The sequence below is a fragment of the Phyllobates terribilis genome, unplaced genomic scaffold, assembly GCF_046119375.1.
Source record: "Phyllobates terribilis strain yellow unplaced genomic scaffold, ASM4611937v1 Scaffold_5__5_contigs__length_657084704, whole genome shotgun sequence".
NCBI classification, from domain to species: Eukaryota; Metazoa; Chordata; class Amphibia; order Anura; family Dendrobatidae; genus Phyllobates; species Phyllobates terribilis.
The window spans coordinates 178,289,033-178,299,236 of NW_027362765.1; the positions used below are offsets into that span (position 1 = coordinate 178,289,033).

At 44.8% G+C, this 10,204-nt stretch overlaps 1 long non-coding RNA gene across 1 annotated transcript in view; it reads right to left on the reverse strand.

Moving 5' to 3' along the window:
• The window catches only part of LOC141271026 (uncharacterized), a 30,023-nt gene extending 25,017 nt beyond the window's left edge, over nucleotides 1-5,006 (reverse strand). Inside the window, exon 1 of the long non-coding RNA XR_012321798.1 lies at nucleotides 4,889-5,006. This is a non-coding gene — a long non-coding RNA (uncharacterized lncRNA). The remainder of the gene's footprint in view (nucleotides 1-4,888) is intronic.
• Nucleotides 5,007-10,204: the final 5,198 nt, after the last annotated feature.

The window sequence follows — 10,204 nt, forward strand, 5'->3', positions numbered from 1 at the left end:
ATATTGTTTATTTGGGGTTTGATAACCCCACGGCCAATCACATACCCTAACTACCGGGCTATCTGGAGTCCTATTGCACATTATTTTTGGGTTTGCTGTTAACCCCGCGATTCTTAGTGAATCCCTCTGGCGTTATAAAGGCGATCTTTTCTTTCACCGATTCTGTGAGTGGCACCTGCCAGTAACCCTTGGTAAGATCAAAAGTGGTGAAGTACTGGGTCTGCCCCAGTCTCTCAATTAGCTCGTCTACCCGGGGCATTGGATAAAGGTCAAACTTTGACACCTCATTCAATTTTCGGAAGTCATTACAGAATCGTAATGACCAGTCCGGATTCGAAATCTGCACAATAGGGCTAGCCCACTCACTCCTGGATTCCTCGATGACCCCTAACTAAAGCATTTGCTAACTAGAGCATTTGCTTTACTTCAGCAGCGATGGCTTGCCTCCAGGCTCCTGGCACATGGTACGGTTTTATTCGTACCCTTACCTGAGGCTCGGTGACAATGTCATGTTAGATCACAGAGGTCCGGCCAGGCAGTTCTCAGAATACGTCAGTATTCTGCTGCACCAGATTCCGAGCCTGTTTAGTGAGAGCATTACTTATCTTAACCTCACCCCCAGCCACGTCCCTGGCCAGAGACAGAGGGTTTCTCGACGGTACGACCGAAATGGCATCCATAACCAAATATTCCCGGTCTTTCCAGGCTTTTAACAGGTTCACATGATACAGTTGTTCCGGCTTTCTCTTTCTGGGCTGGTACACTCTGTAATTCACCTCCCCCACCCTTTCCCGTACTTCATATGGCCCTTGCCACTTCGCCATGAGTTTACTCTCTGCTGTGGGCACTAGCACTAACGCCCGATCACCTTCTTTAAAGGACACGATCGTGGCTCTTTTATTATACGTGCGATTCTGTGCTGTCTGGGCATCCATTAGATGCTCTTTTACTATAGGCATGACCGCCGTGATCCAATCCTGCATGCTTGCCACGTGCTCAATTACACTCCTATTCGGAGTTGGCTCCTGTTCCCACGTCTACTTGGCTACGTCCAGCAACCCCCTAGGATGCCTGCCATACAATAGCTCAAAGAGTGAGAATCCCCTGGAAGCCTGTGGTACCTCGCAGAGAGCGTACATAAAGTAGGGCAGTAACATGTTCCAATCTCTCACGTCCTTGGAGGCCACTTTTTTTTAGCATAGATTTAAGTGTCTTATTAAATCTCTCCACCAACCCATCAGTCTGTGGGTGGTACACCGATGTGCGCAACTGTTTAATCCAAAGCAGCTTACATAGCTCCCTTGTCACCTTGGACTTAAAAGGAGTCCAAAGCGGCAGAACATTGCAAACAGCTTGCAGACGATACGTTTTGCCAAAGTGTGGCGAAGTGGTATTGCTGCTGGGTAATGGGTGGCATAATCTACTACTACCAAAGTATGTTGGTGGCCACGGGCGGATTTTACTATGGACTCCACCAGATCCATTGCAATCCGCTATAATGGGCAGGAGTACCAATGGACTCCGGAAATTTGCTGTGGGTGTAGTAAGTTGACATTCGGGACATGACTCACAATACCTCTGCACCTCGGCATAAATCCCGGGCCAAAAGAACCGCAGCAGAATACGTTCTTGTATTTTCTTTACGCCTATGTGTCCACCGAGCAGGTGTGTGTGGGCCCTATCTAGCACCGCCCAATGGTACGATTGGGGTATTACCAGTTGTTCCACTGCTTCATCCCATATTTTATCAACCCAATATATAATAACTCCTGGTTGACAGCCATGCGGGGAAAAACCACCTCTGCACCCGGTTGCTGAGACACCTCATTTATTTCTACCACCCTTTCTCGTGCTCGGGCTAGAGTGGGATCCTAGAGCGGAGCTGTCCCAAATGTACCAGGGGACACTTCCAGTTCTGTAATCAACGGGGTCTCCTCGACCTCTCCTGCCAACACCTCTAGGGGAAACCTATCGGGGTTACACTCTGTCCCTAGGTTGGCGACCCCTATGGCAGGTATCGCTGACTCGGGATCTTCGGGTTCCACGCCCAGAATGACATTTACTCTGGTGGAGTTAATTTTGTTCTCCCACAGGGACCATAAGAGGGGCAAGTCTCTTCCCAACACAGTCCCATAGGAAAGGGTCTTCACCACTCCCACCACATGTTTCACCTCCCCACACGGAGTGCAAAAGGTAACCTCCGCAGTTGGGTATTCTCGGAGGTACCTAGGTATGCAAACAACCCCCACTTTCTGACCACTGGGGCTGTCCTCGGCAACCAACGACGCATGGACAAGTGTCACCAGGCTCCCTGAGTCCAAGAGAGCCTCCGTCGGGTACCCGTTGATGTGTACTCGGCACAGTTGGGGCTCACTGACTATCTGGGCATACATGGACACCCGGAGAGTAAACCCGCAGTCCATGGGTTCAACAGTCAGGTGGCAATTGGCAGCCACATGCCCTGGCCCTTGGCACCGCCAGCACCTGATAGTAGTGGCACTGTTAGTCCATGAGACCGGTTTAGGGGTAACTGGTCTCCGTCCACCATCACTCCGGGGCGCCCCCTCAGTATGGGCTCGGTTCTGGCTGTCCCCAGCAGGGGGACATGACCCTTTCCCAATCTCATGGGCTTGCAGGATCCGGCGTGACAGCCGCAGTGGGGCAGAGTTTCGTATGAAATCCTGGGTGACCGTATACCTCTCAATCAGGCTAACCACCTTGTCCGGAGTGCCCAGGTCCCCTTGCCCCACCCAACACTGTATAGCAGATGGTAGAGTTCTCACAAGCCGGTCGACCACCACCCTCTCTACCATCTGGGATGGAGTCAAAGTCTCAGGCTGGAGCCACCTTTTAACTAGCTGCAGCAAGTCATATGCCTGAGACCTGGTGGGTCGGGCCTCCACAAAGGTCTATGAAAACACCTGTTGGGCTCTCACATATGTATTAACCCCCAGTCGGGCAAGGATCTCACCTTTCAACTTCCCATAGTCCTGGGTACCCTCCCGACTGAGGTCAAAGTAGGCATTCTGTGCATCGCCCATCAGGAACAGAGCCACCACTTCAGCCCACTGGGAAGTTAGCAGGTTCTCCCGCTCCTTTGTGCGCCCATAGACAGTGAGGAAGGCTTCCATATCATCCCCCAGACTCAGCTTCCTTATTCGGAACGGACATTGTCCCGGGCCTCACGACGTTCAAGGGTAGGTGATGATGGTGTCTCTCGCAGAGCCGCAATCTGCTGCACAATCAGTTCATTAGTGCACTGCTGCTGCTGGAACTGCTCCTGCTGTTGCCGCTGAGTAAGGACCAATGGCCTAAGCAGTTCCTCCATTTTTCCTGCGGGCCTGGGCTGCAATGTGGCAAGCCTAATAACAGACATGCCTCTGGCGTTGGGGTATGTCTCAGTTTACAGTGCCTGCATTCTCCACCATGTTGTAGTGCTGCGGTGTTCACACTATGCGCTAATGAGGCAGTGACCCAAGGAAAGTCCAACTTAAACGGCTTTATTTGGCAAAAACTCACAACTCAAAAGCAAAAGCTGTCCTCTGGATCACAGCCGGGATATCCACACAGTACTTGTAAACCTGTTGCCGTGGGAGACGGCCGCACCGTGTCACGTAGGATACATCGGATATGTTGCCTTCACAGGCCTGTGTTCCGCTTCACACAAGCTTGCAGAGCTGCCTGCTATGCTGCTAGCAATCCCAACACTAACACAACCAAACCTTTGCTGTAGGTTTTTAAAACTAATCTGTGGCCATGAGCCAATTGTAAGACCCGGGCTGGAGAGAGTGGACCGCCCCACTGCCATCCTGTAGTCCACTCCAAGAATAAAAGCCCATGCCGGGTTTTCTTAAATCCAACTTGGCCAAATAGCTTGACCAAGTCCAAACTTACTTTTATTCTGCACTTCAATCACAGCTGTGTCTGTGACAGCAATGTACTCCAGTGGGTTCAATATGCCTCTATGCACATCCTAGGAGACACATACCGTCCCTCGCATATGACCCCTCTCACTGCCTCACAATGTATATGCATATATATATATATATATATATATATATATATATATATCATTTCATTGTGAACGACCAGTTGCCTTTCCCAAATACATGCAATTGAATTTGCAATTCAATTCTTTCACACTCTGTCATAGGAGCCAGTGAATGAAAAAAACTTTCAACGGGATGCCCATTTGTAAATTAGTAAATGACATGTGCCAATCTGTTTGGAAAGACCTATCATTTGCTACTTTCCATAAAGACGTCACTTCTGGCTTATGCAGGTCTAAGAAAAAGAATGCCTCCTTCCATTACATTTGCCAGCTTAAACAAAAAAGCTGAGAGGCCTACAGTGACTTGTGCCAGTTACTACGAGGCATTCAGAAGCCTGATGTACTGCCAAAGAGTAAAGAGAGAAGAATCACAAGAAAAGCAATGGCGTTTTATCCTTAAAATTTGGATTTGTTTATTTTAATCCAGCGGGCCCTTTTACCCAGTTTATTACTTATTTTTTTATTTTTAAGCTAAATGGGAAAGAATCAAATGGAAAAATAAAGAAAGCAAAAGAAAAACAAACGACTATTTCCTGCATTTGAGCGTACGATGTATTTCATTGGACAGATCATGGGAGTTGGCTTTGTGCAAATGTTTTTACTGCAGTTGAGAAAACAGGAAAATTAGATCTGAGTTTGCAGTGGCAATGAGTTCTGCTTTCATTAAAATCATATTAAATTGTTACTTATTCTACATGAAACTTCCAATAAAGGAAATATAAAAACAATCCTTCGTTGCTACTTGAACATGTAGTACTTACAACAGAAAAGCCTATAAGAAAAGAATGTATGCAATTGTGGTCTCTGAAAAAGTCCTGTTTGTTATCTCATTATTACCTCAATAGTAAGTTGGTTACAGGGTTTTCCACTTCTGTAACTCTCAGCAATCAGCTGTCATCTGATGGCTACTTAGAAGCAAGTGTTCAAAGAATTGTCCAACTGCTAAAGGGAATCTGTCAGTAGGATTTCACCTGCCTCTCCCTCAAACTATTTATATGCAGATGTAGCTCTTTCAAAGACAAATGCTTCAATACATTTACATGGCAAGTCTGTTCCTCCCTTCTTGAGAAATCAGCTTTTGGATAGCAAGTGAGTCTGTAGATCTGAAGCCTCTGTCACTCCAGCTCTATCCCCCACCCATTGTCACCTTCTTCTGCTTGATTGACAGTATATGCTGTGTATCTTCAGGTAAAAGAGCTGTCAGTCAAACAGGAGGACATGGTGCTGGGTGGAGAGTTCAGATCTACAACTTAATTTTCATATCAATACAAATGCTGATTTCTCAGTAATGGAGGAAGGGACTGGCCATGTAAAGGTATTGCTGGACTTGTCCTTGAAAGAGTTACATGCCATTATAAATAGTTTTGGGTGTAAAATCCTGCTGACAGGCTCACTTTAAATATTAAATTACTGTATTATAATTTTTCAATGTGAATAGTTTATATGTTTCTTTATATTGTTGTTACTTATGCTGCTCTCTCTGGTGCTTTTTTTCCTCAAACACCTTCTCCCCTAATTTATTCAACATTGGTGAGAAGAAGTCTCTTATTGTATGCTGATCCTCACTGACTTGCATGTACAAGGAGATCCAGGCTGTGTATACATCAGACGAGTGCTATCTGATTTTTTTATCGGATAGCACTCTGACCAATGTAATTCAATGGGGCAGCGCTGATGACTGATTTATTTTTCAACGACAGAATCTTTAAGTGAAGAAAAAATTGCAGCAAGCTGCGATTTTGCACTGAAATAAGATGCCACACACCCATTCAGGTCTATGGGTGTGTGGAAAACATCAGACTGCACTCGGATGACATCTGAGTGCAGTACTATTTCCGCTGAGTCACACAATGGAAAAGATGGCGTAACTTTGTTCTCCAACTTCTCCTCACAGTGTGCTACAATTCTCTCATCCAAGACAATCGGATCACACTATGTGGACACTCGGATAAAACTATAAGAGTTTGATCAGAGTGTCATTACCATAATCGACCCGATTCACTCAGATGAGAGAATCTACGGTCGTGTGACCCTGCCCTTATTGAGATTGTGTGACCCCAGTACTGGACACATTAGGTGAATGTTTTGGCCTTGATTCCACAAGACTGGTGATTTTCTCCTCAGTTTTGATGAGGGGGCATGTTTGAGTCAGATGCTCCTGATTCATTAAGAGGCGCACGCCTCCTAATGAATTAGGAGTGTTTGACAAGTGGCATGCACCTCAGTGCACAAAGGCAGAAATCTTATTCCAGTCCTGGACTGGAGTAAGATTTCTGGTGTAAGAAATGCCAGAGCTTGTCATGAATTAGATAAGATGTGGAGTTGCGCCCCTGCAATTTTGGCAGAGTTGGGAGAAATCGTAATGAAAACACTATGAAAATTGCTTTGATGAATCGGGGCCTTTGAGTAGACACAAGGGGGCACTATAACAGGCATGTAATAACATTGAGACATATTTATCAATACTGTCTTATTATTGCAGTGCAAACTTAGACTAGACAAGCTTAAAATGCGCCAAATTTATCAAAGTCGTTCAAGCTGTTTGATAAATCTGGGGCATCTTTAGACTACGTAGTATAAGTTTATACCACCTATTGGTTAGCTTGCTTTGTGCCACAAATTAGCACCCAAATTGGGGCACATTTTTTGTCGCAGAGTGTTGCACGTTAAGCCATGACCCTTTTCAGTGAAACCATGACCTTTTCTCAAGACAATTCGCAGAAAGTCTCTAAAACATAAATATGACAAGAGTTATAAAAATTCGTGTTTTGGTGAAAATAACGGCAGAATTCTGCTTCATTTTGCTTCAGAAATCTCCCACATCTTCTTGATGCTAGAGCATTTTTATTTTTAAATGGTTCCAACTGGAATTTTCTTGTTTATGTTTTGAGCGATAAAACAGATTAAGTTAATATTTAATCATGAGACAATCTACTTTATTATCTTTGCTGCACCATTTTATAAGAACTTAAGCAACTTTTTTATATTTTTTTATCTTTCTTTTTTTTTACCCAAAAAGGGTATTTTTAAGCTCTATGCTGTGTAAATATGTAGCTACGCCCACAAGGTAACATCTCGGATATATTTTCAAGTAGTGGAAATATAAGGTGGGCATTACAGTAGTGTTCAAAATAATAGCAGTGTGTTCAAAAACATGAGTTAAGCACAAAATCTTTAAACTAGTTTTTATTTCCATGCACTAGGAACATTGCACACTGTTTTCTAATTCAAAACATGAAGAGAAATGTACAGTTATATGAAAAAGTTTGGGCACCCCTATTAATCTTAAGCTTAATGTTTTATAAAAATTGGTGTTGTTTTAAATACTCCTACCTACTTTTTACTGACTTACTAAAGCACTTTTTTTGGTTTTGTAACCTCATTGAGCTTTGAACTTCATAGCCAGGTGTATGTAATCATGAGAAAAGCTACTTAAAGTGGCCACTTGCAAGTTGTTTTCCTGTTTGAATCTCCTCTGAAGAGTGGCATCATGGGCTCCTCAAAACAACTGTCAAATGATCTGAAAACAAAGATTATTCAACATAGTTGTTCAGGGGAAGGATACAAAAAGCTGTCTCAGAGATTTAACCTGTCAGTTTCCACTGTGAGGAACATAGTAAGGAAATGGAAGAACACAGGGACAGTTCTTGTTAAAGCCAGAAGTGGCAGGCCAAGAAAAACATCAGAAAGGCAGAGAAGAAGAATGGTGAGATCAGTCAAGGACAATCCTCAGACCACCTCCAGAGAGCTGCAGCATCAACTTGCTGCAGATGGTGTCACTGTGCATCGGTCAACTATACAACGCACTTTGCACAAGGAGAAGCTGTATGGGAGAGTGATGCGAAAGAAGCCGTTTCTGCAAGCACGCCACAAACAGAGTCGGCTGAGGTATGCAAAAGCACATTTGCAGAAGCCAATTTCTTTTTGGAAGAAGGTCCTGTGGACTGATGAAACCAAGATTGAATTGTTTGGTCATACAAAAAGGCGTTATGCATGGCGGCAAAAAAACACAGCATTCCAAGAAAAACACTTGCTACCCACAGTAAAATTTGGTGGAGGTTCCATCATGCTTTGGGGCTGTGTGGCCAATGCCGGCACCGGGAATCTTGTTAGAGTTGAGGGACGCATGGATTCCACTCCGTATCAGCAGATTCTTGACAATAATGTTCAAGAATCAGTGACAAAGTTGAAGTTACGCAGGGGATGGATCTTTCAGCAAGACAATGATCCAAAACACCGCTCCAAATCTACTCAGGCATTCATGTAGAGGAACAATTGCAATGTTCTGGAATGGCCATCCCAGTCCCCAGACCTGAATATCATTGAACATCTGTGGGATCATTTGAAGGGGGCTGTCCAAGCTCGGCGACCATCAAGTTAACTGAACTGGAATTGTTTTGTAAAGAGGAATGGTCAAAAATACCTTCATCCAGGATCCAGGAACTCATTAAAAGCTACAGGAAGCGACTAGAGGCTGTTATTTTTGCAAAAGGAGGATCTACTAAATATTAATGTCACTTTTCTGGTGAGGTGCCCATACTTATGCACCTGTCAAATTTTGTTTGAATGCAGATTGCACATTTTCTGTTAGTACAATAAACCTCATTTCAAGGCAGAAACATTACTGTGTCCAACAGTTATTACATATATCAAACTGAAATAGCTGTTGCAAAAACACCAATTTTTATAAAACATTAAGCTTAAGATTAATAGGGGTGCCCAAACTTTTTCATATAACTGTATATAATTTTTAACTACTTTACAGAAATTTACAGAATTTTACACCATTGGGCAGTGAAGAAAGAATAATTACATTTTTACCACCAAAGTTTTGTTTTAGCCCCAGATTTTACATTTTCACACTGGGAAATGGGTAAAAATGTCACCAATATTTGTCACACAATTTTTGCTGAATGTAGAAATACCCCATATGTGGCTGTACAGTACTGTTAAGCCACACGGTGAGACTCGGGAGGGACGGAGCTCTATCTGCCTCCTGAAGCGCAGATTTTCCTAGAATAGTATGCAGACTCCATATACACATCTCCTATGAGAGATCCATTCACTATAATGAGGCAGCAGAGTTACGCCTCTTTCACACATCAGTGTGTCTGGTACATGTGGTGACCGTTTCCACACGTACTGGAGACACAGACACACCAAACCCATTCAATGAATGGGCCTGTGCACATGTCAGTCTATTTCCACGGACCGTGTGTCTGTGGGCAAAACACGTTGACATGTCCATTTTTTTGTGCTGCATGGGCCGCAAAACGGATGACATCTGTGTCATCAGTGTGACATGTACCGGCGCCTGGGAATCAGTGTACAGTTAGCGCTGTTCCCAAGCGTCGGGTGCTGAACGATGCCCTCATCATTGTCCCCTGGTTGCGCTGCGAACAGCGCAAACAAGGGACAATGATGAGAGTAGTATTCTGCTCCCACTGTGTCCTGGTGTAAAAATAAGAATAAAATAAAAAAAATCCTCACCTGTCTGAAGATGTCCCCTGTTGTAATCCACCTGAATGCGGAGCCGGAGAGAATGACTCGCTCCAGCGAGCGAGCCCCGGAACTGCGCTGAGCTCAGTGAGTGACAGGACATCGCTCGCTGAGTAGAGCTCTGGGGCCCACTCGCTGGAGCAATCATTTTCCCCAGCTCCTCGGCATGAGCGATCAGATGGGTTACAGCGGGGGACAGGTGAGTATAAGGATTTTTTTATTTTATTCTTATTTTTACACCAGGACACAGCTGAAGCAGAATACTACTCTCAACATTGTCCCTTGCCTGTAGGGGACAATGATGAGGGCAGCATTCAGCACCCGGCGCTTGGGAACAGTGCTAACTGTACAGCTGATTCCCAGGTGCCAGTACGTGTGCTCCTGATGCGGCACACGGTTGCCACACGTATGCCACACAGGTGCACACGGACATGGATATCTCCGATACTGTTTTTTCCGGTACCGGAAATGTCAGGACGTGTGAAACCGGCCTTACTCTGGACTCCGTCTGGCCTCGTTTAGCAGTGTCATTTTTTTCAGAGGTTAACAAAACTGTGGCCGACAGCACTTTTATGCACGCCTTATTAAAAGGCCAGATGACGTCCACGGTGACTCCATCTGCCTCATTACAGGGAATCTTCCTCCTGGGGTTCC